Source organism: Pleurodeles waltl, chromosome 9 (assembly GCF_031143425.1).
Source record: "Pleurodeles waltl isolate 20211129_DDA chromosome 9, aPleWal1.hap1.20221129, whole genome shotgun sequence".
NCBI lineage: Eukaryota > Metazoa > Chordata > Amphibia > Caudata > Salamandridae > Pleurodeles > Pleurodeles waltl.
This window is the reverse complement of record NC_090448.1, coordinates 382,440,184-382,465,580: the sequence shown is the minus strand read 5'-3', so window position 1 is coordinate 382,465,580 and position 25,397 is coordinate 382,440,184. Positions and strand designations below refer to the sequence as shown.

Below are 25,397 nucleotides of genomic sequence, written 5' to 3'. Positions count from 1 at the left end.
AGATCAACAGGGAGTTCATAGTGGTAGCATGCGAACAATACATAAATACAACGAAGATGTGATTAATTAGGTATTAATAATCAATCAAGTATTTTCGCTAAGCAAAAGCTTATTGAAGTTTCAGGAAATTATTAGCTAAATTGAGATACAGTGTAGAGGATGACAACAAATGAAAGTGTGACAGGACAAATGTGACACATCATGCTGTATGGAACATTTAGTTAAATTACAGTCAACTACGACTGTGTAGTGATTATTTTCAGGAGTCCTTAAAGAGAACTTAAATCATTTCACCTAAGGTTAACATATTACAACACTTACGGCATGGTGGAATTTCATATAGAGGGATAGCTGTAGCATACATGCCAACAGTCCTGAATTAGGCGGAAGACTCCCAATTTTTAAAGCCAAATTTGGGTTTATTTTGGCAGTCTCCCACCTAGCATATCTTCTGTCTCAGTGTAAGTCAATGGTTGAAAACATTCACCCAATTTTTTTTCAAAATCTCTCTCTTTCCAATAACAAAAGAAAATTAGTTACTTATCTGTAACTGTAGTTCTCCAGTACTGGAATCTTTCATAGATTCACATGCTTGAATACTTCCCCGTCGTTGAGATGGGAGCCCCCGGTACATCAAAACAGCAGTATAGAAGCTACTGCAATGAAAAAAGGCCCAAAGGGTTTCACTTTAGTAGCCTATCTTTGTCTCTATGAGTAAAAAGGACCAAAGCAGTCCCAGCCAATCAGGCTTCCCCTCCCTCTAGAACCCTCCTGAGAGAAGCTCCATTCCCTCAGATTTTCCCAAGCACCAGTGCCAGAGTATCTGAAGAAGACAGGTAACAGTCAGCTTCCCAGGGGAGGAGGGAGGGTTGCATGTGAATCTATGAAAGATTCCAATACTGGAGAACTACAGTTACAGGTAACTAATTTTCTTACTCCAGTATTGGAACCTTCATAGATTCACATGTTTGAATCAGAATAGCAATCAGTAATGAAGCACATTGTATAGTATATATCCAAACATATGCATGTATATATATATATATATATATATATATATATATACTGTATATATATATATATATATATATATAGATATATATAGTTACAGAACATACATATATAAGCGGAATCACTGATGAAAAAAAGGATCATGCAGGAGAGAAAGAACTCTAGATAAGCAATAAACATGATAAAAGAACAGCAGCTTGACCAGAAAATTAAGAAATATCACAACCTCAAAGGAAGAAACAATGCTATACAATGTGCACAAAGTATACTGGGCTGGTGGGAAAAAACGAATAAAAAAATACAACAGCTCACCGTTACTGGAATAGATGTTGTAAAACCGCTTGTCCTACAGCCACATCACCCTGCTGAGTTTCTTCTAAACAGTAATGCTTCGCAAATGTATGCGTTGACTTCCAAGTGGCTGCCCTGCAGATGTCCTGGATGGGCACTCCTGCAAAAAGCGCCATAGATGCAGCCATTTTCCTTGTTGAATGCGCATGCTCTGGATTCCGTAAGGGTTTTCCTGCTGCTGTATGACAATAGTCAATCGCAGAGGCTATCCACCTTGCAATCCCCTGCTTGGACAATGCTCGGCCTTTACGCAGAGCACTAAATGCCACAAAAAGCTGGTTCCATTGTCTAAATTGCTTAGTTCTATTGAGATAAAAGTTTAGGCACTTCTGAACGTCCAATGAATGCAGAGTTTGTTCAGTTGGCATCAATAGATTTGGGAAATATGACTTCAGTACCACCGGCTGGTTTATATGGAAATCCGAAGGGACTTTAGGTATACATTTTGGGTTTGTTCGTAAAATTACCTTGTCTCTCTTGAACTGCAAGAAAGGGTCTTGGATAGTGAATGCTTGAATCTCGCTCACTCTTCTGGCTGAGGTAAGAGCGAGAAGGAGAAAGACCTTCCAGGATAGAAATTTCAAATCTGCTTTGTGAATTGGCTCAAACAGTGGTTTCATTAATTGAGACAAGACCAAATTAAGCTGCCACGATGGAGGAGGAGGCCTGACTCGAGGGAAAGATCTGAACAGTCCCTTAAAAAACAGCTTTATGACTCTTGCGGACACAAAGGAGTTACTTTATCTGCATGCCTGTAGTGGAAAATCGCTGCTAAGGACACCTTAATCGAGGAAATAGCCAAACCCGATCTGACCAGGAGGAGAAGATAAGGCAGTAGTTGCTGTGGCGATGAATAGAAAGGATGCACCTGAGCTTGCGTACACCATGAGCAAAACCTCCTCCACTTTAGACAATAACATCTGCTGGTACTCCCAGCTGCAGCCCTGGCGAGGATGACTACAATCCGAAGGTACACCTAGATGCGCAAATTCATGGTGTTCAGGAGCCAGGCTGTCAAGCGAAGTGAAGCCGGATCCGGGTGGAGAATTTGGCCCTCGCTCATTGTTAGCAAGGAGGGCATCACTGGTAGAGGGATGCTGTGGTTCTGTGAGAGGAGAAGGAGCTCTGTATACCAAAACTGGCGAGGCCATGCCAGAGCAATCAGAAGGAGCTTGCAGCGTTCGATCTTGATCTTCGCCAGAACCCTCGGTATTAGGGGAATAGGAGGAAAAGCGTAAGCATAAATTCCTGACCATGCCATGGAAAACGCATTCCCCCCAAGAGCCCCGATGGTGATCACGACTTGCAAAGAATCGGCATTTCGCATTCTGCGGGGTGGCGAAGAGATCCAGGTTTGGTTTTCCCTATAGGGAGAAGACTTGATTCAACACTCCTTGATCCAGCTCCCATTCGTGGTTGGACGATCGAGACCTGCTCAGAGAATCTGCTATGATGTTCTGTACACCTGGGACATGTTCCGCTCGAAGGTTTATCTGCTGGCTGATAGATAATTCCCAAATGCGCTGAGATTTCCTCGATAAGAGCAGAGACCTGGTTCCTCCCTGCTTCATGATATAATGCATTGTTGGAGTGTTGTCCATCCGAATGAGTACTGATGAACCTTTTATTTTTGAAAGAAAAGCGCAAAGCGCTAATCGAACAGCTTTCAATTGGAGGTCATTGATGTGAAAGACCTTCTGATGTGGTTTCCATTTGCCCCTGACTCGAAGGTGCTGGAGGAAGGCACCCCAACCCTCAAGAGAAGCGTCCATCGTAATTACCCATGGAGCTTGTAGGGGAAGAAAAGAAAGTCCCCTCGATAAGTGAGACTCCTGAGTCCACCAAGTCAGAGGTGATATCATGGGCTTCGTTAATCTGATGACATCGTCCAAAGACCCCCCTGGACTGTGTCCACTGAAGGTCTAGCTGCTCCTGTAGAGGCCTCATTCTGAGACGACAGAATGGTACCAATGGAATGCAGGAGGACATCATTCCTAACAGGGACTTGAAGAGGCGAACTGAAACATACTTTATTTTTCGTAAGCGCCTCACGAGGGATATGAGCTTCTCCGTCTGTCTTCTGTAGGCGTTGCATTGTTGGTGGAAGTGTCTAATATCACCCCTAGAAATGTTCTCCTTCTTAAGGGCTGGAAGGCTAACTTGTCGCGGTTGACTGTTAAGCTTAGGCTCGTGGACAGCTCGATGCAAGCGCATGTGGACTTCAGTGCCTGAGACCTGCACTTGGCCTTGACCAGCCAATCGTCTAGATACGGGAAGACTTGATGGTTCTGCCGTCTGAGGAAAGCTGCTACTGGAGCCAAGCACTTGGTAAAGATTCTGGGGGCCGCTTTCAGACCGAAGGGTAACACTTTTAACTGGAAATGGTCTCCGGCTACTACAAATCTGAGGTATTTCCTGTGGGAAGGGTGTATAGGGATATGGAAATATGGTTCCTGCAAATCAAGGGTGGGCATGTAATATCCCGGGTTGAGAAGGGACAGGATGTCTGTTAGGGTGATCATACGGAATGATTGTTTCTTGAGATAAGGTTTGAGATTCCTGAGGTCTAGGATTGGGCGCCAACTCTTCCGCTTCTTTCGAACCAGGAAGAATCAAGAGTAGTATCCCTTTCTTTTGTACTGATGTGGAACTCTCTCTATAGCTCCCTTGAGGAGCATCGACTCGACTTCCTGTTTGAGTAAGTGTAAGTGCTTTACCCTTCGAGGGAGGGGAGGTCTTGTAGGAGGGTACTGTAAAAATTCCAAAGTATGAGCAAATTGAATGCGATTTAAGACCCATTGGTCTGATGTTATCTTTTGCCAATTGTGAAATTAAAAAGAGATCCTTCCCCCTAGTTTTGTATCGAAGAGAAGGTTGGCAGCTGGAGACACCAGAAAGTCATTGTCTGCGTCCCATGTCCTTCGCTTGCCTTCCAGCTTTTCCTCTCTGTGAAGGTCTCGAATAAGCCGCTTGCGGAGGCAGTCTCTGTTGGAACTGGGAACGAAAGGACTGAGAAGCCACAGAGACAGAGGGGTACCTATATTGTTGGAGGCCTCCTCTATATGATGAATACCCCCGACCTCTAGCTCCCCGAAAGGGCTGTCTTTTAAACTGCAGCGTGCCAAGGGACCTGGCTATATCAGTATCCGTTTTTATTGACTGAAGTGCATCGTCAATGTGCTTCCCGAATAGGGCTTCACCATCAAAAGGAAGGTCCAGAATTTTGTTTTGAACCTCAGGTCTAAACGAAGTCGCCCGGAGCCAACCCTGCCTTCTTAAAACCGCGGCTACTGCCATCTGTCGGAATGCCGCAGTGGCGATATCCATCACACAGTCTATAACTTCAGCAGAAGACCTCTCACCCTCTTGCAAGACTTTCTTGGCTTCCAATTTAGAGTCCTCTGGCAGCTGATCCAGATAGGGAGCAATGTCCGCCCATAGTTGTCTATCATATCTGCCTATGATAGCCAAAGAATTAGAAGCTCTTATCATAGGCGAAGCCATCAAAGAAAAACGCTTCCCAATATTATTGAGCCTTCTACCATCCTTGTCCAGTGGAGTAGAGATTGGCGCTAAAGGGTTTCTGGATCTACGTTGTGCTGCTTGGGCAATGACTGAGTCTGGTTTGGGATGGCCCGTGAGGCAGGCCGGAGAGTCTTCCGGGGACTTATATTTCTTGTCAAGGCGAGGCAGAACCAGGGTGACGGTCGCCTGGTTCTTCATTATCTTGATGCCCTCATCCCAAATATAGTCTATAATTGGCATAGACGTCACACTTTTTTAAAATGGCTCTTTAAAATGATACAAGAAACAGTCCATCTGCTTCGTGGGCATTGGCAGCTCAAATATCTTTGCAGCTCTTTCCAACAAGTTGTGAAAAAAACCCATGTCACCAGGAGGGGAATCCACTGGAACCGGGGAGGGTGAGGACGGGGTAGGAATCTGATAATCATCCCACTCTGTTATGGCATCCGGCAATTCTCCCTCCTCTCTGTCATCATCAGATGAAGACAGATCCTGTGTTGGGATTGAAACTGGCGTCTGTGGTGGTACATGCAACGGCTGGACCCTCGGATGAACCGGAGTAGAAGGAAGAGGCACAGAGGGTGTAAAAGAAGGTTGCTGTACTTCCGAGCCAGCTGGCGGAAACCTCCTTCTATAGTCATCCAACATCAGTTGTAAGTCAGCTATGAGCGATCCCGGCAAAGAAACCATCTGTTCCTGATAGGGATACTGCTGTGGTTGGGAATAAAATTAGTGCGGATCATGCTCTATGTCTTCCTCTAGATCCTGGCACTTCACATGTAATTCTGATGGGCTATGAGCAATCCCAAAAGGACCCTCGTCTTCCGAATCTTCCTGTTCCAAGAGATGTGTAGGTAGCAATGCTGATACCCTACTTGGAGACGTAACCAGTGGCGAAAGCAAATCAGACTTCCTATGTCTTTTAACTCTTGTTGATGGTATCGTCTACGGCAGCGCAGATGGGATCGCCGATGGAGACAGCACTGACGATGGAGAAAGTCTCATCGACGAGGAAGCCGACGACAGTAGTAACATCGCTGACAGTCTCACCGGCAGCATCGGCGACAGAGGAGAGGAGATGGGTATACTGATCGTCGACAAAGTGACCGCCAACACCGTCGACGAAGACATGGTTAGTATGAGCATCATTGAAGAGGAAGCAGCCGTAGAGACGATAGATGTTGTCGTAGTCATCGACGAGGCTGTAAACACACCTTTTGACGCTGCCGTCGACGATGCTGTCCTCGGCGATGCTGTCCTCGACGATGCTGTCCTCGACTGTGTTATCATTGCCGATTTTTCAGATGGCTTCTTAAAGATATGTTTTACCACAGGAGGTGGTTTTGGAGGCTCGGAAAAGGCTCTTTTGCTGCGTTCTGAGGAGACAGAACTTTCCTTGGAATGTCTTTTAGACGAAACAGAACTCCTGTGTGGAGAACTGGAAGCACTGTCAGCTTTAGAAGACACCTGTTTGGTTTTTTTATGAGCCTTTCTAGGTGGATCCTCAGAATGGTGAGCTTGAGGAAATCTGCCTCTTTTTTGTAACTTTCTTGATGAGGAGGAGGACTCCTCACTGTCAGAACCAGACACTGGGTTTGATCTGGATTTCAACTTCTGGAGCCAAATCAGTAGTCTACCCTCTCTGTCCTTGAGGGTTTTGTTAGAAAAGGTTCTGCATACCTTGCGGTCTTTGGCTACATGGCCATGATGGAGGCAGAAAATACAGTCTTTGTGTGGGTCTTCAAAGTGAAGTCTTTCTTCCCACAGGTTTTGTAGGCTCTAAAAAGACTTTTCTTTTCCTTATCTGACATGTCGAATTTTGACAAAATACAATCCCTTTAGGCAAAGTAAGATGACACCTTACTTGCTGAAGAAATCCACTTTCTTTGAAGAAAAAACAGTAGAGATAGACTTCTCTGGAGATTTGACTGAGCAGAGCTCAATTGAGACTCCCTAGCACGACACGTGGTAGAAAATCTAAGGGAATGGAGCTTCTCTCAGGAGGGTTCTAGAGGGAGGGGAAGCTTGATTGGCTGGGACTTGCTTTATCCCTTTTTAGTCATAGAGACAAAGATAGGATACTAAAATGAAAGCCTTTGGGCCTTTTTTCATTGCAGTAGCTTCTATATTGCTGTTTTGATGTACCAGGGCTCCCATCTCGACAACGGGGAAGGATTCAAGCATGTGAATCTATGAAAGTTCCAATACTGGAGTAATGTTGGCATATATTTTGTAGGTGAAATTCCACCCAAAGGGATAGCTGTAGGTGGAATTCTACCACCTGCAATTTCCAGTGACTCTTATCCTGGAATTATTAGATCTGCAAACTCCAGTCACCAGAATTCCAGGTCCATAGACACTGGAACTATCTTTGTTGTTAAAGCACAGCCAAGCTCTTGCACAACCCCTGTAGAAGCAAGAGGGGAGCAGTCAATGCCCCTCCAGTCAGACAGAAATCTGCCCTGATCTCCTAGTCTCTCCCTGCCACCATCACATCATTCTTACTAATACTGTAAGGAAATGCCTCTTTTTGTATAGTTGGCCCCACGTTTTTTGGCCGATTCTGCTGGGTTTTTTACTCTGAGAGTGCACTGAGGCCTGCTAATCAGAACTCATTCAGGAGAGTAACACACTGAGGTCTGCTAATCAGACCTCATTCAGTAGTGTAACAAAGGCCCCCGAAGTCCCTGCTGTGCGGAGGGGGGTATGAGCTCCCAGGGCCCCACCCAGTAAAGTACCCTGGCTTGAGAGCGCCCCAGTGAGTTTGGAGGAGAGGGGGGGCTCCATGTACTGCACAGGGGAGTTATAATCTAGACTGGAAAGAACCAGGTCTGGACCACAGGTTTAAAGATGGGCCCAGTAACTGAACTGCCTGAAGCCCCAGCGCAGTCTTAGCTGGTGGCATGCCTGAAATTTGCCTGGGGAGTCTACACAGTTGTCAAGAATAAAGCCCAACGAGTTGGCATTCTCCACAATGGCCAGATTACAGTTCAGGGGAGAAAAGAATTCCAGCCACGCTTGGATAGGGAAGCTGAATTGTTTTTGATGAGGTTATATGGAAAATGAGTTTTAGTTGAATTGAGTTTAAATGGTGGTTGGTCATTCATTTCTGAACCTTGTTTAGGGTATAGGAGAGAAGACAGATGTCTTCAAGGGATGATATTTTCAATTAGTGGGTATCATCCACATACTGATAAAGAATTCTAGATTTTCTCACAATCTCACCAGGAATTTCAAGATATAGATTAAACAGGGTTGAGAAGAGGATATACCCCTATGGGACACCTTACTTTGGTGTGGTTTCTTATACGACAGAGCTCACTATTATTACTATTTGTGAACGGTCAAACAAATAGGAGTAAAATGACTTTGTAACTTTCCCACCGAATCCCATCTGTATTTCAGGATGCTAATGAGAACGCGTGGTTGACTGTATCGAAGGGGGACAAAAGGTCCAGAAGCACAAGAAAAAAGAAGTTCCTGAATCAAGGTGGAGAAGAGAGTTATCCACAATTAGCAGAAGGGCTGTTACTGTGCTGCAACCAGCTGAAACCAGATTGGAAAACATGGAGTAGGTTATCGTCCTGGATGGGAAGCGATGGCTGTGATGCTACACAGTTTTCTAATACCTTTCCAAAGAAGGGAAGGGTTGAAGTCAGAAGAGAGCTATTCAGGTCACTTGGGTTGGTGATGGGCTTTTTTTTCAGTAAGTGGGAGACCTGGATGATTTTCAAACTACTGAGGAAAACACAATGCCTCAGTGAGAAGTTCACCAGGTAGGTCCAGTATGGCAGCAGCACTCTGCCATTCCTTAGTAAGCCTGGCAATGCATCAGAAAGGTTATTGGATAGCTTCAAGTAACTCATAGATTATTTCAAAGTGCAACCAAGTCTTCTGGGAGTTGTGGGTCAGTGTGCGATCATCTGGGATAGTGGATTTTATCATAAGTGATTGCTCAATAGACTTTACTTTCACTGCCATGGAGACTGCAAATACTTCACATTTTGATGCTGGTATGATAACTGTGCTGGTGGAGCAGCATGAGTTTGATGATGATATTGAAAAGTATCTTTGGGTGATTTTTAGAGGCATCAAACATTTACTGTGGCTAGATTTAGCTTTGTTAATCATGCATTTGTTGTATTCTTCTGTTGTAAAATTAATATCCCGATCAGGGGTGGGAAGGACACCCCAAGCCTTCTTAGTCAGGCTGTTGATGTCAATGTTCTTAGTTTCACAGAGCCATGCTGTTTCTCTCCTGTATTGGCCCAGTGTTTTTGAGGGGTCAAGGATATCATGAAAGGAATCTGCAGGTGGTTTGACCAAGTCACCGGAATGGGGTCTTCAGTGGACAGATGTGTGCCCTTGGAGATGATTAGACTAAGAATAAAGCCTTTGTAGTGTGTTGGTTTCTGTTAAGGTTGGAGGAGTTTGTTCCTTAGAAAAGATGAAAACAGACTTACGCGTTTATTGTTATATTTACCCTAGTGAAGACTGGTGTCTCCTAGGAAGATGTTCGACTTCAAGTATTATCAACTGTAATGATATAAATTCCATGCATCCCTCAATGAATATGTTGTTTTTGACAGAAGAGCAATATGTGATGTTCATTGTGAAATAAAAGGCCTAGCAGCAACAGATTTCAAGAGATATGAAATTGTCAAGGAAGGAAATTTTCTGTTACAGCTAAGCGTGAGTGTATGAATTACTGCTACCCCTCCATCTTGTCTGACTTCACAAAGAGGAGGATGGAATAATGTGAGCAGAGAAGAACTCCTAAGACATGGTTCCAAGTGTCATTCAAGGAAGCTTCTGTGAAGGCCAGGATATCAACAGGATATCAAGGTTGAGGTTCACTTTTGTGTCTAAATGATTAAAGCTGTGCCTAAATGCAGATCAACAACTGTGTAGCATGCATTACAGAGCTGAGTGAGTGGTTCTGGATGCAGGACAGTTTGGACATTCAGTGGGAACCTGATTGAGGTTGATGGGTCCCTTATTTCTATTTGGAAGGTATGGTCAGGGCGGTCTGTGGTTCTGGATGACTGGGATAGAAGAGGTGTCTTGAACTGATTATGAACTGATTTGTTAGCTACATTAAAGTTACAGAAGCTTTTGACAAGTTGATTAAGATCATCATCATCCAGCACAGGAAATGTTCTGTTAAGTCTAGTTTCATGGTCGCTTCCAGGGAGATTGACACCCTAGGGATTGTTCTTCAGAAAGTGAATACTAAAGTATGGATTATGGGATAAGACGTAGTGGAGTTTGGCTAATGAGGATGACAGTTGAGAAACTGAGGGTCTGATTTAAGAAAAGTGGCGCTGCACCCAGTGCAGCACCAGGTGCAGCAGCACTTTCCTTGCGTCCCTTAGCGCCCCCCAACAGCCACCATGTGTGCACCGTATTCAAAATACGGCGCACCGTGGTACAGAGTAGGGGGCAATAGTGTCAGAATTCCTGATGCTACTGATGTAGTCTGCAGGAGTAGCGCCAAAATGTTGGCGCTACTCCTGTAGAGTACATAGGGGCCCATTGTATTCAATGGCATGCCCCCTTTTAACACCCACAGTTGCAGAAGGAGGGCAGAAATTAGGATATGAGCTGGAAGAAAAAGGGGGAAGGGGTAGTGGTGGTGTGCTAGTTGAGGTGGTTTCTGCCCTTTTACTGGAGGAGAGGAGCAAAATAAATGAGTGAGCAGCAGATGAGTAAGGATTGGGAGGGGAGGAGGAAGAGTGTGGGGCTGAGTGTGTTGACAGTAGGAAGAACGGTTGGGGATTGGAGAGATAAGTGGTGGGATGTATGCAAGAGGGCTGCTGGATAGAGAAATGGGTGGAATGGACTGGCTAATTGGAGTGAGGCAGGTAGGTACATCAGAATAAGGAAAGTAAGGAATAGTACTGATAAGGGTGTGATGCAGTTGAGATTGGACAGGAGGAGTGTTATAACGGAAGACGGTAGTAGGGAGAGTTGTGGGATGTTTATACAGGGGGATGTGAAAGGGAGAGTCAGGCTGAACATATTCTGGGGTTTAAGAAGTGCTTAATCTGAGCTGGTGGTGGTATGTGGGGCCCACCAGCACTTATCTTTTGGAACCAGCACTTATTTTCCTCATCAGACTTTGACCCAGAGCATGAGAGAAAAAAACTGAAAAGGGGAAAGAAAGAGGAGAGAAATGCGGAAAAGCAGTGCCAATGGGAAAAAGACAGGATGAAAAAGAACATTCAGAAGAGATTTTGAGAGTGAGGAAGTGTCTGATGATGGATTAAAGATGCATGAGGGGGAATTAAGACTACACAGATATGGTATATGTTACCACAATTTTCTACAGCACCGTCAGCAACTTCAGAGCAATGTTTTGGGGCTTGGCACTTATTATTTTACAAATTAAGCACTGGGGTGAATTAAAAAATTAAAGTGTAAACAATGAGATGGAAGAGATAGCGCAATTACACTGGCAGGGTATGTGTGAAGAGTGTTACAAGGAGAAGGAGGGGAGATCTTAGAAGTGGTGGAGAACCTGTCCAGTTTCATGTCAATGTAGGGCAGATAGGGAGCAAGGAGGTGTGATCTTTGGGGGGGAGATATCAAGAAGATCATATTGGGTTGGGTTGGTTTGGAGCGGGGAAATCAGAGTGTGGCAGTAGGAGGGAGAGGGAGTTAGGACTGAGATACTGAATAAAGATACAGTAACACTATATCTGCATTGTTGAATCAGAACATAGTCTTCCATTATTGAAGATCAAAATAAAAAGACAGCCACGTACGTGTGAGGAGCGAGAAACTTTCAGCTTTTGGAAATAGGGGATGACAATTGTTGAAATTATATTTAGGGTCCTGTGTAAGAAATCATGTCATCAGTCTATGTTATGAGTAAAAAGTAGAAGATCAATTTCGAGGGGCTCCATTTCAAACACAGTGTTACTGGTCTACAACCAGAGTTTTTGGGAAATTCCCTTAGAATCTTACCTTTACATTTTTTCATGGCATATTTCGATAAATTTGAGAGATAAGTGGTTTTAAATGAATTGACTCCATTTATAGAAAGGTGTTTTGTAAGGGCCGAAGATTCACAGAAGGCCACAATGACAGCTATTTGTGGAAGGGCTGGAGAAATAAATCAGAATGTCATGGAGTGAGTACAACAAACTAAACCCTGACAGGGTACAGAAAGGTTGTGGTTGACTGCGTAGTGGGATGTCTTATCCTACCTGTATTAAGACATTCACTGAGTGATCTCTACCTACCGAGCGAAAAAGGGCCTTGCTCTGACAGGAAGGTCTTACTTTGTTGGTCAGTAAACCTTGTTCTACCAGGCAGGTCTTGTCTCGGCATGTAGTGGGCCTAGCTCTGCCAGGAAGGCCTTGGTTTGCTGGATAAGAGGCCTTGTTATGAGCCAAAGGGACTTCTGCAAAACACACAGCTTCTAGAAACCCAAAATAGTGAACGTTGCCATCTAATACTGCAGATCCATAATGATTTTTAGCAAACAGTGCTAGCACAAGTGGGACCTCATGCATTAGGGACTTCAGCAGGGCCCTGAGGTTCACAGGGTTGGCCTCTTATCAGGCAGTTTCTGGGTTTTTCACTGATGACTGGGGATTCCAGATGTTGTCTTCAGCTCCACTTGTCTTCTGGCTCCTACACAGTGATGGCTGGCCTCACTCCTGGCAGTTGGCAGGACTTAGATGAACATACGGTGTCTGGAACAGTCATGCTGCAGGTCTCAAGAGTCTCTGGAGCTTGCAGTATATTGGTAAGTAGGTTAAAGATTAACGAGAGAAGCACAACCTGGGCTCTCTGAATTCTGCTACCTCTGTAGAGCCAAGTACATACATTGATGCACTGTTATGGTGGCAATATTCACAAGATTTTGATCCGCAGCTGCCAGTATGTCAGCAAGGGGGTGCCGTCTTGGCAGTCATCTTCATTCCAATTTTCAAATCTCACCTGTCTCAGACAGCATAGGCTTAGTCACAGGAACATATTGTGCTGATGTCTAATAAGTATTAGTAGTTTGTGGTGATTACTATTTTTATTATATTGAATTTGTATCACATAGGGCTTCCCTGCACCTGAACAGAGAGGATAGGGGCACAACAACAGTTAGAAGAGTCAAGTCTTGAGTTTCTTACGAAGAACCTCGAGAGATGGCAGTTCAAACTTTGGGGGAAGCAGATTCCAGAACTCAGGATGAGATATCTAAGAGACCAGCCGCTTTGCTTAACCAGCTTCACCCGAAGAATAACTGCAAGGCGCAGGTTACATGAGTGTAAAGCACGCTTGGGAGCAAAGAAAGAAATTAACTTATTGATAAAATTAGGAGCCTTCTGGGCTATTGCTTTGTACATAATATACCGTACCTTTAACTAAATACGTTTTTTCAATGGTTAACCAGAGAAGCTCACACAAATGAGCGGAAACTAAAGTATGATGAGGGATGTGACAAAGTAGCCTAGAAGACACATTTTCTACTATCCATAATCTGTTCATGAGGGACTTCGAGGTAACCAAGTACAGTACGTTGCAATAGTCTAACTGTGTTATAATTATGGTCTGTACAGCAGTTCTCTGGAGCCCCATCGTTTTTCACAGGCTTTTCAGTAACTTAAATCATATGGCAGGCAACCCTATTCATTTGACAATCCATCCTGACATTGCAATTTATATGGACACCGAGATCCTTCAACACCAGTTGTGGGGAAAGAAATAGACCTAGAACTTCAGGGCAGTCCCATCAACCCCACAGCTGAAGCTGATTACTCACCACCAGTACCTTGGTTTTATATCCATTCAGTTATAGGCAATTGTTTTCCACCCAGAGTGCTACTGCCGCTAGGCAAGGTCTCAGTTCAAGGCCACTTTTGCCCTTAGTAGAGAAGGAATGGTTTCTTACCTGTAACTCCAGTTCTCTCGTAGGGGTATTTCCATGATAGTCATAAGCATTGAATAGTTCCGCGCGCCTGCGGGGACCCCGGAGCACTGTTGTGAAGTATATTCTTAAGTGCAAATACCAACCCTTTGAAAAAAGGGTTGTCAAAAAACACTTAAGAATAACACTGTGCAGCCTATGTGAACAGCTACACAGGCCAAATTGTTAAAAGAAAAAACATTTATAGTGTAAATTCACGTTTAAACATCTATTTATTTTATAAATATATTAACAAATACATTCTCATATTTTATTTACACCTCTCATGAGAATAAAACAATGCAGGGCAGTGTAGCCCATAAGCTGGCACTATACAGAATGAAAATAGAGCTGTGCCTTTAAGAAAGTAAAGTCTTCCTGCTTCCCATCATGCACAGCAAAAGGCAGTTGCCTCAGTTCTTTTTTGGAGGCTTGTAACCTGACCTGAAGAAACAAAACATTTGTTGGAGTACCAACCTCGATAATATTCATGTTCTATGTCAACTACACCGGGGAGGAGGGAGGGTTGCTTATGACTATCATGGAAATACCCCTACGAGAGAACTGGAGTTACAGGTAAGAAACCATTCCTTCTCTCGTAGGGGATTTCCATGTATAGTCATAAGCATTGAATAGAGTAGCAAGCCCATCCCCATAACCGCGGTGGAGTAGACAGAAGAATACTGAGAAAACATGAATCATGCAAATAAATTCTTGAGCAAGGCCTGTCCAACCTGCGCATCTGCCCTAGCGTTTGTGTCAAGGCAGTAATGCTTAGTAAAGGTATGGACCGACTTCCAAGTGGCAGCCTTGCATATTTCTGCCAAAGGGACATTTCTCATCAATGCTGTAGTAGCTGCCTTCCCTCTAGTAGAGTGGGCTTTTGGCCTACCACCAAGGGATTTATTTGCTAACTGATAACATAACATTATACATGAAACAATCCACCTGGATAACGATTGTTTAGACGTGCCCAACCCTGTTCTAACTGGGCCATAGTTAATAAAAAGCTGTTGTGATTTTCGTAAGCTTTTTGTCCTGTCCAAGTAAAATTTCAAGACTCTCTTTACATCCAGAGAGTGCAGAGTTCTCTCAGCAGGAGTAGTTGGATTTTGAAAGAAAGTCGGTAATGAAATTGTTTGGTTCACATGGAAGTCGGAGACTACCTTAGGTTAAAATTTTGGATGAGTTCTCATTACCACTTTCGCAGAATGAAAAACCGTGTAGGGTTCTTGAGCGCAAAGGGCCTGGATTTCGCTGACCCTACGCGCTGAAGTGATTGCCACTAGAAAAGCAGTTTTCCATGTGAGATGCTGAAGTGATGCCTTATGTATTGGCTCGAATGGAGGTAGCATCAGACGCGATAGGACAACATTCAGTTCCCATGGAGGAGATGGTCTTCTAATGGGAGGAAAAACCTTTTTTAAACCCTCCAGGAAGTCCTTAATAACTGGGATTTGAAAAAAGGAAGTTTGTGAGGGGCTCTTTCTGTATGCTGTTAGAGCCGCCAAATGTACCTTTATTGATGACAATTGTAAGCCCGATTTTGCCAAACTTAACAAGTATGGCAGAATAGACTCCTCTCCGCAGGATATCGGGTCAATGTTGTTGCCTAAGCACCACATGCAGAATCTCTTCCACTTGCTTGCATAAGTGGATCGTGTGGAAGGGCGCTTTGCTTCTTTCAGGATTTCCATACAATCCTGAGGTAAGTTCAAGTGTCCATATTGCACTAGCTCAGGAGCCATGCTGCCAAACTCAACGATGAGAGGTTGGGATGGGACATCTGCCCTCTGAACTTCGTGAGCAGGTCCGGACGATAAGGGAGCCTGATGTGTGGTTTGAGTGACCGGTGAAGAAGGTCTGGGAACCACCATTGGCGTGGCCATTCCGGAGCAATCAGGATCATTTTGGACTGAGCATTGGATAACTTCTGGAGGACCGCCGGAATCAGGGGAAGCGGCGGAAAGGCGTAAAGAAATGCTCCTGACCAGCTTATCCACAGGGCATTCCCCAGTGTCCCTGGATGGTAATATCTGGAGGCGAAGTTTTGGCATTTTTTGTTTTCTGGGGTTGCGAATAGATCTATAGAGGGGGTACCCCATAGTGCGAAAATGGAATGAACGACGTCGTTGTGTAGAACCCACTCGTGGTTCTCGTCCATTACGCGGCTGAGAGCATCCGCTTGAACATTCTGGATGCCCGGCAGGTGAGTTGCTACTAGTGACATGTTCCTGGCTAGAAGCCAATGACAGATTGTCTGAGCCTCTCTGGATAAAATCCTGGACCTGGTGCCTCCTTGTTTGTTTACGTAGTACATAGTGGCCACGTTGTCCGTCTGGAGAAGGAGAGTTTCCGCTCTCAGAGAGGGAAGGAAAGCTTTGAGCGCATGGTGGACTGCGCGAAGCTCCAGCAGGTTGATATGATAGAGACTCTCTTTCTGTGACCACTTGCCTTGGACTCGAAGATGTTCCATGTGCGCTCCCCATCCGAGCAGTGACGCATCTGTTACGATGGTTTGAGCTGGAGGCCGATGTTGGAACGGAATCCCCACCAAGAGATTGTCGGGTAGACACCACCATTTGAGGGACTGTAGGGCGTGGGGAGAAAGGAGGACTTTGCTCTCCCATTCGTTCATTAGTTGACTCCATTGATCCTCCAGGTTTTCCTGTAATGGTCTCATATGGAGGCGAGCATTGGGAACGAGATGGATACAAGACTCCATGAAGCCCAGTAGAGAAGCTATTACTCTTGCAGTGGTCTGTGGAGTCTCTTGCAGTTGTTTGCACTTTTGGAGAATCGATAATCGTCGTTCCTCCGAAGGAAACACCTTTCCTAGATTGGTATCTATAATGGCCCCTAAGTAATGCAACCTCTGAACAGGTGTTGCTGTGGATTTCAGGAGATTTACTTGAAGACCTAACCTCTGCAACAGCTGTAGAATCCATTTGAAATGTTGTTGTGCCTCTAGATAACTGGAGGCCTTTATGAGCCAATCGTCTAGATAGGGGTAGACAAATATTCGATGTTTCCTCAAGTGGGCGGCTACCACCGCCATGCATTTGGAAAAAGTCCTCGGTGCTGATTTGAGGCCGAAGGATAGAACCGCAAATTGGTAATGACGTTTTCCGACGGTGAACCTTAGGAATTTTCGATGTTTCTTGGTCACCGGAATATGAAATTAAGCGTCGCAAAGGTCTATTGCACAGAGCCAGTCGCCCTGACGAAGATGTGGGTAAATTTGGTGCAAGGACAGCATCCTGAATTTCTCTTTGGGAATCCACTTGTTTGCTGTCCTTAGATCTAAAATGGGACGAAACTCTTGCTTGTCTTTTTTGGGCACAAGGAAATACCTCGAATAAATCCCCTTCCCTTGTTGGCTGATCGGGACGGGTTGTATGGCTCTTTTTTGTAATAGAATGGTGACTTCTAACTGAAGAGCTTCGAGGTGTCGGCTGGTTGTTTTGGGTGGAACAGATGGTGGAGGGCTGGTGAATCTGAGAACGTAACCATGTCTCACAATATTCAATACCCAGGCGTCTGTTGTGATGCGTAGCCACTCGTCCAGATGATTTGAGATACTTCCCCCTACCGGAGTGGATAACGGAGGAGGGGGAAGCGAAGATTCAGGGCTTCGACGCGGGAGCCTGTCGAGTTGCCTGAGTTTGAGGTGTTGAACGACCCCTTGTCGACCTTCGTTGTGTGGAGAAACCCCTATGATGCTGCTGCTGTTGCTGTTGCTGGGGATGTGAAGACATCCAATGTGGAGTCTGATACCTGTGGGTGAACAGTCTTCGTTGATATGGGCGGAATACCTTTCGCTGTTCTTTCGGTCGTTCCATGCCTACTGCTTTCAGGGTATCCAGCTCAGACTTCATCCTGGCCATCTCGTCATCGGCATGAGAGCCGAACAAAGTGGAGCCTGAGAAAGGTAGATTTTGTATTCTTTGCTGTGCTTCAGGTTTAAGCGATGTAAGTCGCAGCCATGCATGTCTCCTGAGCGCTATTCCGTGAGCATAGTTATGTGCGGATAGTATCGAAGAATCCGCCGCAGCACTTATAACTTGGTTAGAAACCATAGCTCCCTCGCCCACGACCTCTAGGAAATCTTCCCTTTTGTCCTTAGGAAGATGCTCCGCAAACTGCAGTACAGAGTCCCAGAGGGCTCGATCATATCTCCCTAATAGAGCAGTGGCACTGGCTGCTTTCATGGTGATGGATGCAGTAGAGCATACTTTTCGTCCTGCAGCATCGATCTTTCTGCTCTCTTTATCTGGAGGTGAAGAGGAAGACGGTGACGTAGAATGCAATTTCTTTGCTGCCACTATAACCACCGAGTCCGGTACTGGGTCCGACCTCAAGAATAGAGGATCTTGTTCTGGTGGACGGTATTTTTTAATAAGTCTGGAAGGAGCAGACTTTGTTGCGGCCGCTGTAAGAAAAATGTCCATTGCCGGTTCAATAAGACCCGGAACCAGTGGAAGCAAAGGTCTTGAAGATGTCCTGTGATGCAAGGTCTCGAAGATTACTGACGTCGATGGAGCCGGCACCGCCAGCGGGATATTCAGTTTGGTTGCCCCTCGCACCAATACCTCCTGGAATGTATTCACATCATCTATGGGGGACACTCTCGGGGACGGTGAGTCCGAAAGAGTTGGAGAGTAGTCCCGTGTAGACGAAGAAGAATGTCTATGATGTGAATGCTGAGATCTCTGTCGTGATTCATGACGATGGTGCAGAGAGGAAGAAGAACGTCTAGAAGAATGTCCAGAACGCCTGACAGATCGCGTTGGAGTCCTCTGAACAGGCTCTGAAGGAGGAGCCGGAAGAGGAGCCGTAGGTGTTACCGGTGTCTGCGGCAACGGCGACTGCCGAGGCGAGAGCTGTGGAGACGCTGGGAGCAGGATAAGTGAGGCCGAGGATTCCGATGTTGTATAAACCCTTCTAGGCCTCTTTGATTGTCGTCTCGACGTCGACACACTCCTCGACGTCGAAGAGCGGTGGCGGCGACCTCTGGACGTCGATTCCTCTCGCCGTGGAGAACCCACTCCTCGACGGCGAACATGTTGGCGCCGTTCCCTGTTTCGACGTCGACGCCCTCGACGTCGTCAGAGACCTGTGCCGTTTTTCAGCAGGTCTGGTAGGAGTTATAGAGGAAACAGATTGAGCCCTGGTAGAAGCCTGACCTTCTCCTCGCTCTGTGGTGGAATGGCCACTTTTTCTTCTGTCCTCTCTCGCCTGAAGTCGGATTTTCTCTCTATCACGAAGAGTTCTTCTGGAGAAGGTTTTACAGATGTCACACGACTCTGGTTTGTGGCTGGATGGAAGACAAATTATGCAGACCCTATGTGGATCAGTTTTAGCCTTTTTTCTGCCACAAGAAGGACATTTGTCAAAAAGTGAAGGCATTTCTAAACTAGAAAAACCTCAAAATTCTGTCAGAATTTAACAGAAACTAGTAGGAAATGATCACTCAATGTTAAAAACGTCGAGTGAAATTGAAATTCAAAAGATTTTAAATGAATTTCTGTCACAAAAAACTTTGTGAGGTAGAGCTCAATGCTTCAGGGTCCTGTCAGAAGGAGCCCGAAAAAAGAACTGAGGCAACTGCCTTTTGCTGTGCATGATGGGAAGCAGGAAGACTTTACTTTCTTAAAGGCACAGCTCTATTTTCATTCTGTATAATGGCAGCCTATGGGCTACACTGACCTGCATTGTTTTATTCTCATGAGAGGTGTAAATAAAATATGAGAATGTATTTGTTAATATATTTATAAAATAAATAGATGTTTAAACGTGAATTTACACTATAACTGTTTTTTCTTTTAACAATTTGGCCTGTGTAGCTGTTCACATAGGCTGCACAGTGTTATTCTTAAGTGTTTTTTGACAAACCTTTTTTCAAAGGGTTGGTATTTGCACTTAAGAATATACTTCACAACAGTGCTCCGGGGTCCCCGCAGGTGCGCGGAACTATTCAATGCTTATGACTATACATGGAAATCCCCTACGAGAGAAAGAGAAAATTCATTGGGTATCATCAGCATATGATGTAGGAAGCTGGCCTGGACATCTACGGTGTTGGCACCTTATACCAGGTCCAGGCAACCCTTATTAGTAAGTATTACGGTGTCTAGGAAGCAAGGGCTTTCTAGTGGTAGCTGTGGTGAGCAGCCAAGACTTATCTAGGAGGAGTATAAAGCACTTGCAGTAACACAGTAGCCACACAGTAACTTATCACACATGAAAGGAAGCAGACAGTGTTGCAAAAATAAAGGTACTTTATAATAGTAACACTGAACTAGAATACTATAGGCAATCCCTCCTTCTGGAGGTAAGTACACACATAATATGCACAGGTTAAGTACTAGGAATTAGCATAAAACATTAGAAATAGCAAGAAGTAGCAATGGCCCTATAGGTGGGCCAAACCATATACTAAAATAGTGGAATGTGAGAATGGGACCCCCACCAGTAGTTAGCCAAGGGCTGGGAGAGTATGGAACCCCAAGAGGTGAGTATATAGAAGACCCCCAGCGACCAGGAGAGCAGAGGTAAGTTTCATGGTCGTCTCATATGCTAACATGGGAACTTAGAGTTGGAGTAATGTAAGAACATGATCAGACCGGTGTAAACCAATGGTAGATTCTGGAAGAAGAGGACCTGTAAAAGAAGGAGACAGAGGGGGTCATTCTGACCCTGGCGGTCCAAGACCGCCAGGGCCGGGGACCACGGAAGCACCGCCGCGGTCAGAAAAGGGGATCCAGCGGTTTCCCGACGGATTTCCCCTGCATGGGCTGAATCTCCATGGCGGCGCTGCAAGCAGCAAGCCATGGAGATTCCGACCCTCTTCCCGCCATCCTGTTTCTGGCGGTTTTTACCGCCAAGAACAGGATGGCGGGAACGGGTGTCGTGGGGCCCCTGGGGGCCCCTGCACTGCCCATGCCACTGGCATGGGCAGTGCAGGGGCCCCCTAACAGGGCCCCATAAAGATTTTCACTGTCTGCACCCGTCGCACCCCTGCAACTCCGCCGGCTCCATTCGGAGCCGGCTTCCTTGTTGCAGGGCCTTTTCCGCTGGGCCGGCGGGCTCTCTTTTGGCGGTCGCCCGCCGGCCCAGCGGGAAAGCCAGAATGGCCGCCACGGTCTTTTGACCGCGGAGCGGCCATATGGCGGTAACCGCGTGGCGGGCGGCTACCGCCGCAGTAAGAATGACCGCCAGAGTCCTGTCCACACAGGAGTGACCAGGTGGGGCAGGCGGCAATGCCCACTCTTCTGCGGGTAAAGATCCGGGATGATGGTGATTGGTGAAGGCCAACTGCGGAGTCCAAGAGCTGCAGAGGAGTCCCGGAAGTCATCTAGGAGCTGTCCCTTGACTGTCACCTAAGTGCAGATGGGTCAGTGGTCAGGAGGACTACCAACAAGCAAATGCAAGTTGGAGCTGAAGAAGATTTGCAGGACTCGAGTGGACCAGCAAGGACCTGGGGACTCAACCCTGGGAGGGTAGTCCGGGCTGACCCTAGGAAGACAGGAGAGCCAGCAGAAGCTGTCGGAGCTCCTACGAGCAACCCACTGGCAGCAGGTAAAGTAAGTCGCAGTGAGGGCCAGGCAGTACACCTGGAGAGGAGTCCCACATCACTAAAGCAGCAGATAGGAAACTGTACTTGCAGATATAGAGTGCTGGGTACTGGGGCTACTTGGAGCCTGAAGATCTCTCAGAGCAGGAGTCTACAAGCCTTGGTTGCTGCAACACTCGCAGTATACAGGGATTCCATCATGGAGGAAGAGGCAAAGGCTCACTGTCTCCCAAGTTAAATAGAAGGCAAAGAGGACCCAGAGGACCCTTCAGAACCACCACCTATTTTGGAGAATCTTCGAAGATCCAGAGGACAGCAAATATCACAGCCGGACGTCGTTGCCTTAGGTGGTTGCAGATGCAGGGAAGTGACTCCTTCACTCCAAGGGAGATTCCTTCTTGTTTCTTTGGTGCAGATGAAGTCTTACCAACCCCAGAGGATGCACAGCCGTGGAACTGTTGCAAAGTTCTGACAGGAGCCACGGAAACAATGTAGAGGACGAGGCCATCTCAGGGTTGCAGTCTTGCTCGGTTCCTGTAAAGTCCAGCAGCAGTTCCGATGGCAAGGAGCAGAAGAGGTCATTGCAGTGGAGTCCTGGTGGAGTCCTGCACACCAAATCTTGGGACCCACCCGCAAGGGAGTCCCTAAATAGCCGAAAAAGGGGCTTGGTCACTTTGCAAGGTGACCACCTATCAGAGGGGGTCACTGACATCACCTGCCTAACCTGACCACTCAGATGCTCCCAGGGACCTCTGCCCATCTTGGTTTCAAGATGGCAGAATCAAGTGGCCACCTAGAGGAACTCCTGGCACCATCCCTGGGGGTGGTGATAGACAGGGGAGTGGTCACTCCCCTTTCCTTTGTGAAGGTTTGTGCCAAAGCAGGAACCGGGGTCCCTGGACTGGTGCAAACCGGATTATGCAAGGAGGGCACCAAATGTGCCCTCAAAGCAAGCTGGTGGCATGGGGAGGCTACCCCTCCCAGGCTTGTAACACCTATTTCCAAGGGAGATGAGGTTGCACCCCTGTCCCACATGAAATCCTTTGGTCTGTCTTCTCCTGCTTGAGCTGGTGAAGCAGCCGGCTCGCAGACCCTGGAAGACTAGTAAGAGCAATACCAGAGGGGGTCCTCTAAAAAGCCCGCAGAGTTCATGGAATCATGCCACCAACACTAGCATCAGTATTGGGATATGATTCCGACATGTTTGATACCAAACATGCCTAGGTTCAGAGTTACCATTCTGCAGCTGGGCCATATGTAGTGACCTATGGCTAGTACACAGCTAAAATGGCTTCCCCGCACTTACGAAGGTCAGGGAATTGGTACTGGAGTTTGTAAGGGCACCTCTGCTCGTCCACAGGGCCCACACACACAGGGACCTCCACCCAGCCCTTAGGGTTGGAAGGGCCTACCATAGGGGTGACTTACAGTCACCTGGTGTAGTGACCAGCTTTGAAAGGGTGCATGCACCCTTTCACGCAGGCTGCAAATGGCAGGCCTGCAGACACAGTTTGCCTGGGCTCCCCTGGGTGGCATAATACATGCTGCACCCCATGGGGGACTCCTGGTGTACCAATGCCCTGGGTTCCTAAGTACCATATATTAGGAACATATAGGGGTATACCAGTATGCCAACTGTGGTGGGTAAAGGGTACCAAGGCAGCCAAATTTAGAGGAGAAAGCACAATCACTGGGGTCCTGGTTAGCAGGATCCAAGTGAAAACAGTCTAAGCACATTGATAACAGGCAAAAAGTGGGGGTAACATGCCAAAAAGAAGGACTTTCCTACATAGGTAAAAAAGATAATGCCAAAAGCCTCTATAAGATCTACCAGGGGGCGAACATATACATAAAAAATCATAGGGCTCAGGGAAGAACCCTGTGGAACCCTGTAAGGCAGATTTTGAATTGAGGAGGGGAAGGTACTCAAGATCACTTGAAAGATTACCTCCTGCAAAAAGGAGTGGAACAAGAGTACGGAACAACCCCTAATCTCGCAGCTGACTAGCCGTTTGAGAAGGGCTTCATGGGACGCATTATTGAATGCTGTGCTGAGATCAAGACGAATCAGTGCAACAGTACCTCCAGAATCAAGAATGGATCTGAGGTGCTCATTAACCCCTGATAAGACAACTCCATACATTGCTCTGGGTGAAAGTTAAATTGCGAGCCATGAAGAAGGCTGGATTCTAGATAAGATGATACTTGACGATCAATGTTTTCCCAATATTTTAGTAAGAGCCAGGAGGGGTGAAATGGGGTAAAAGATTTCAGGTTTAGCTGCATCAAGGGTAGAATTTTTAGCAAAGGTACAACCATAGGATGTTCCCAGCATGCTGGCACCAGAGATTGTGTTGAGCAAATCAATCCAGATAGAGGAAAGAAAGTCACAACCCAATTTAATTATCCACAGGGGAGGGGAGTCAGAAGGAGATCTTAATTCAATAGAGTCAAGCACTGACTAAAAATTACAGAAGTCAATTAAAGTAAAAGGCTCGAAAACAGCACTCTCACCTGATTCAGCTACCACATCTACTTCTTCCATGACCCTAGTAGCGAGACCCTCGACCACTGAAGCCTCAAATGCAGTATAGATGTTAGTCACTTTGTCCGCAAAAACAAGAGACAATTCATTGCAGCTTTCTGAGGATATTGGGACCTCTGGGACCTAGCCAGACAGTTTGGGCAGGGATTTTACAATCCGAAGAACCACCTTGGCCAGATTCTTAGAGCGATTAGGTTAAAGTTCTCGATCTGAAGGCAGCTGACTTCATGATGTCATGAACTCTGCTGTTTGTGGTTACTATGATGCAAGTAAGTTGCTGCACCAATCCTGGTTGACTGAGTTACAAGGCACTAGCCAATATTGGTGGATCAGTTGTAGGGCTCATGAGCATTCTGAGACACACCCTGTATAGTGTCCTGAAAGTGTTAGGACGGAACCCTTTTGGCCTTGAATGGACACCATAGCATTGTGACGAAATAGCTTAAATAAAAGTTAATAAAATCTTGGCTTAGAATGTTAGAGTAAACCGGTAGACGCTGAGGAATCAAGATGTGTGATTTACAGCTCCATGTGTGTAGTCATTGGTGGGTACACAGACTGGGACAGACACTACTACTGGCATCAAGACAGGAGATAAGTAACCCTAAGAAGGACAGTGCTCTTCCAGAGAGTTTCCTTTGGTCCAAGCAGACTGCTCGTGCGTGGCACATGGGCCTTCGTTGAAGTGCCGAGTCGACAGTTGCTGTGTGTGAAGTTACGGCGCAACTCCAGCCAGTGTGAAACAGTGGAAAACAAAGAAAGATCCACTGAGAAGTCTACGCATCATTGGTCAAGCAGCTATGACCAAGACCATATTAAAGGGACCGGGCTGCCACACAAAATAAAATTATAGACTGCAAGGGGTGTTAATGCTGAATATGGATACAAGCAGGTTTACAAAGTGCAGTCAAAGACAATCACAATTTCCACATAAGATTGCAAATAACAGTGCTGCCTGACAAAACAAATAAAAAGGAAGCATACTGTTATTACACTTACCACCTGACAGGTGGATAGTTACGACCTCATCACCGCATGGGGAGACCCCAGAAAAAGAACTGGGGTTTGCTTACTGCCCAATACCTGAAACGACACACCATCAAAGCCGCCAGGTGGAGGCTCAGAACTATCTCCATTATCAGGGCTCACGCCATCGAAGACCAAAGCATATATATAGGCTGCACTGACGCCTATAAAAAGTAAAGGTTCATTCAGAGCGACAGTGAAAGATAAGAAAATGAAGGCCATCAGCAGAGTTCACGGAGATTTGCCCACACTGTGTGGAGCGCAGACTTCCAAAAAACTCCACAAAGTGAAGTTTTTCTCTTGCGCGGCACACCAATATTAAGCTGGCGAGCCGAAGCAACAGAAATCGATATGATGGTGAGCGCGAGCAAGATTTCAGAATGCAGGCAGTCACGGCACATTGCTACCACCACCATCAAGAAAGCTGCCACTCGCGTTGAGGAAGCCCCCAC

General features: G+C 46.1%; 1 protein-coding gene across 8 annotated transcripts in view; it reads right to left on the bottom strand.

Annotated features, from left to right (window-relative positions):
- Positions 1-25,397, bottom strand: part of RYR1 (ryanodine receptor 1) — a 1,068,376-nt gene that overhangs the window by 705,921 nt on the left and 337,058 nt on the right. The window lies entirely within an intron of this gene.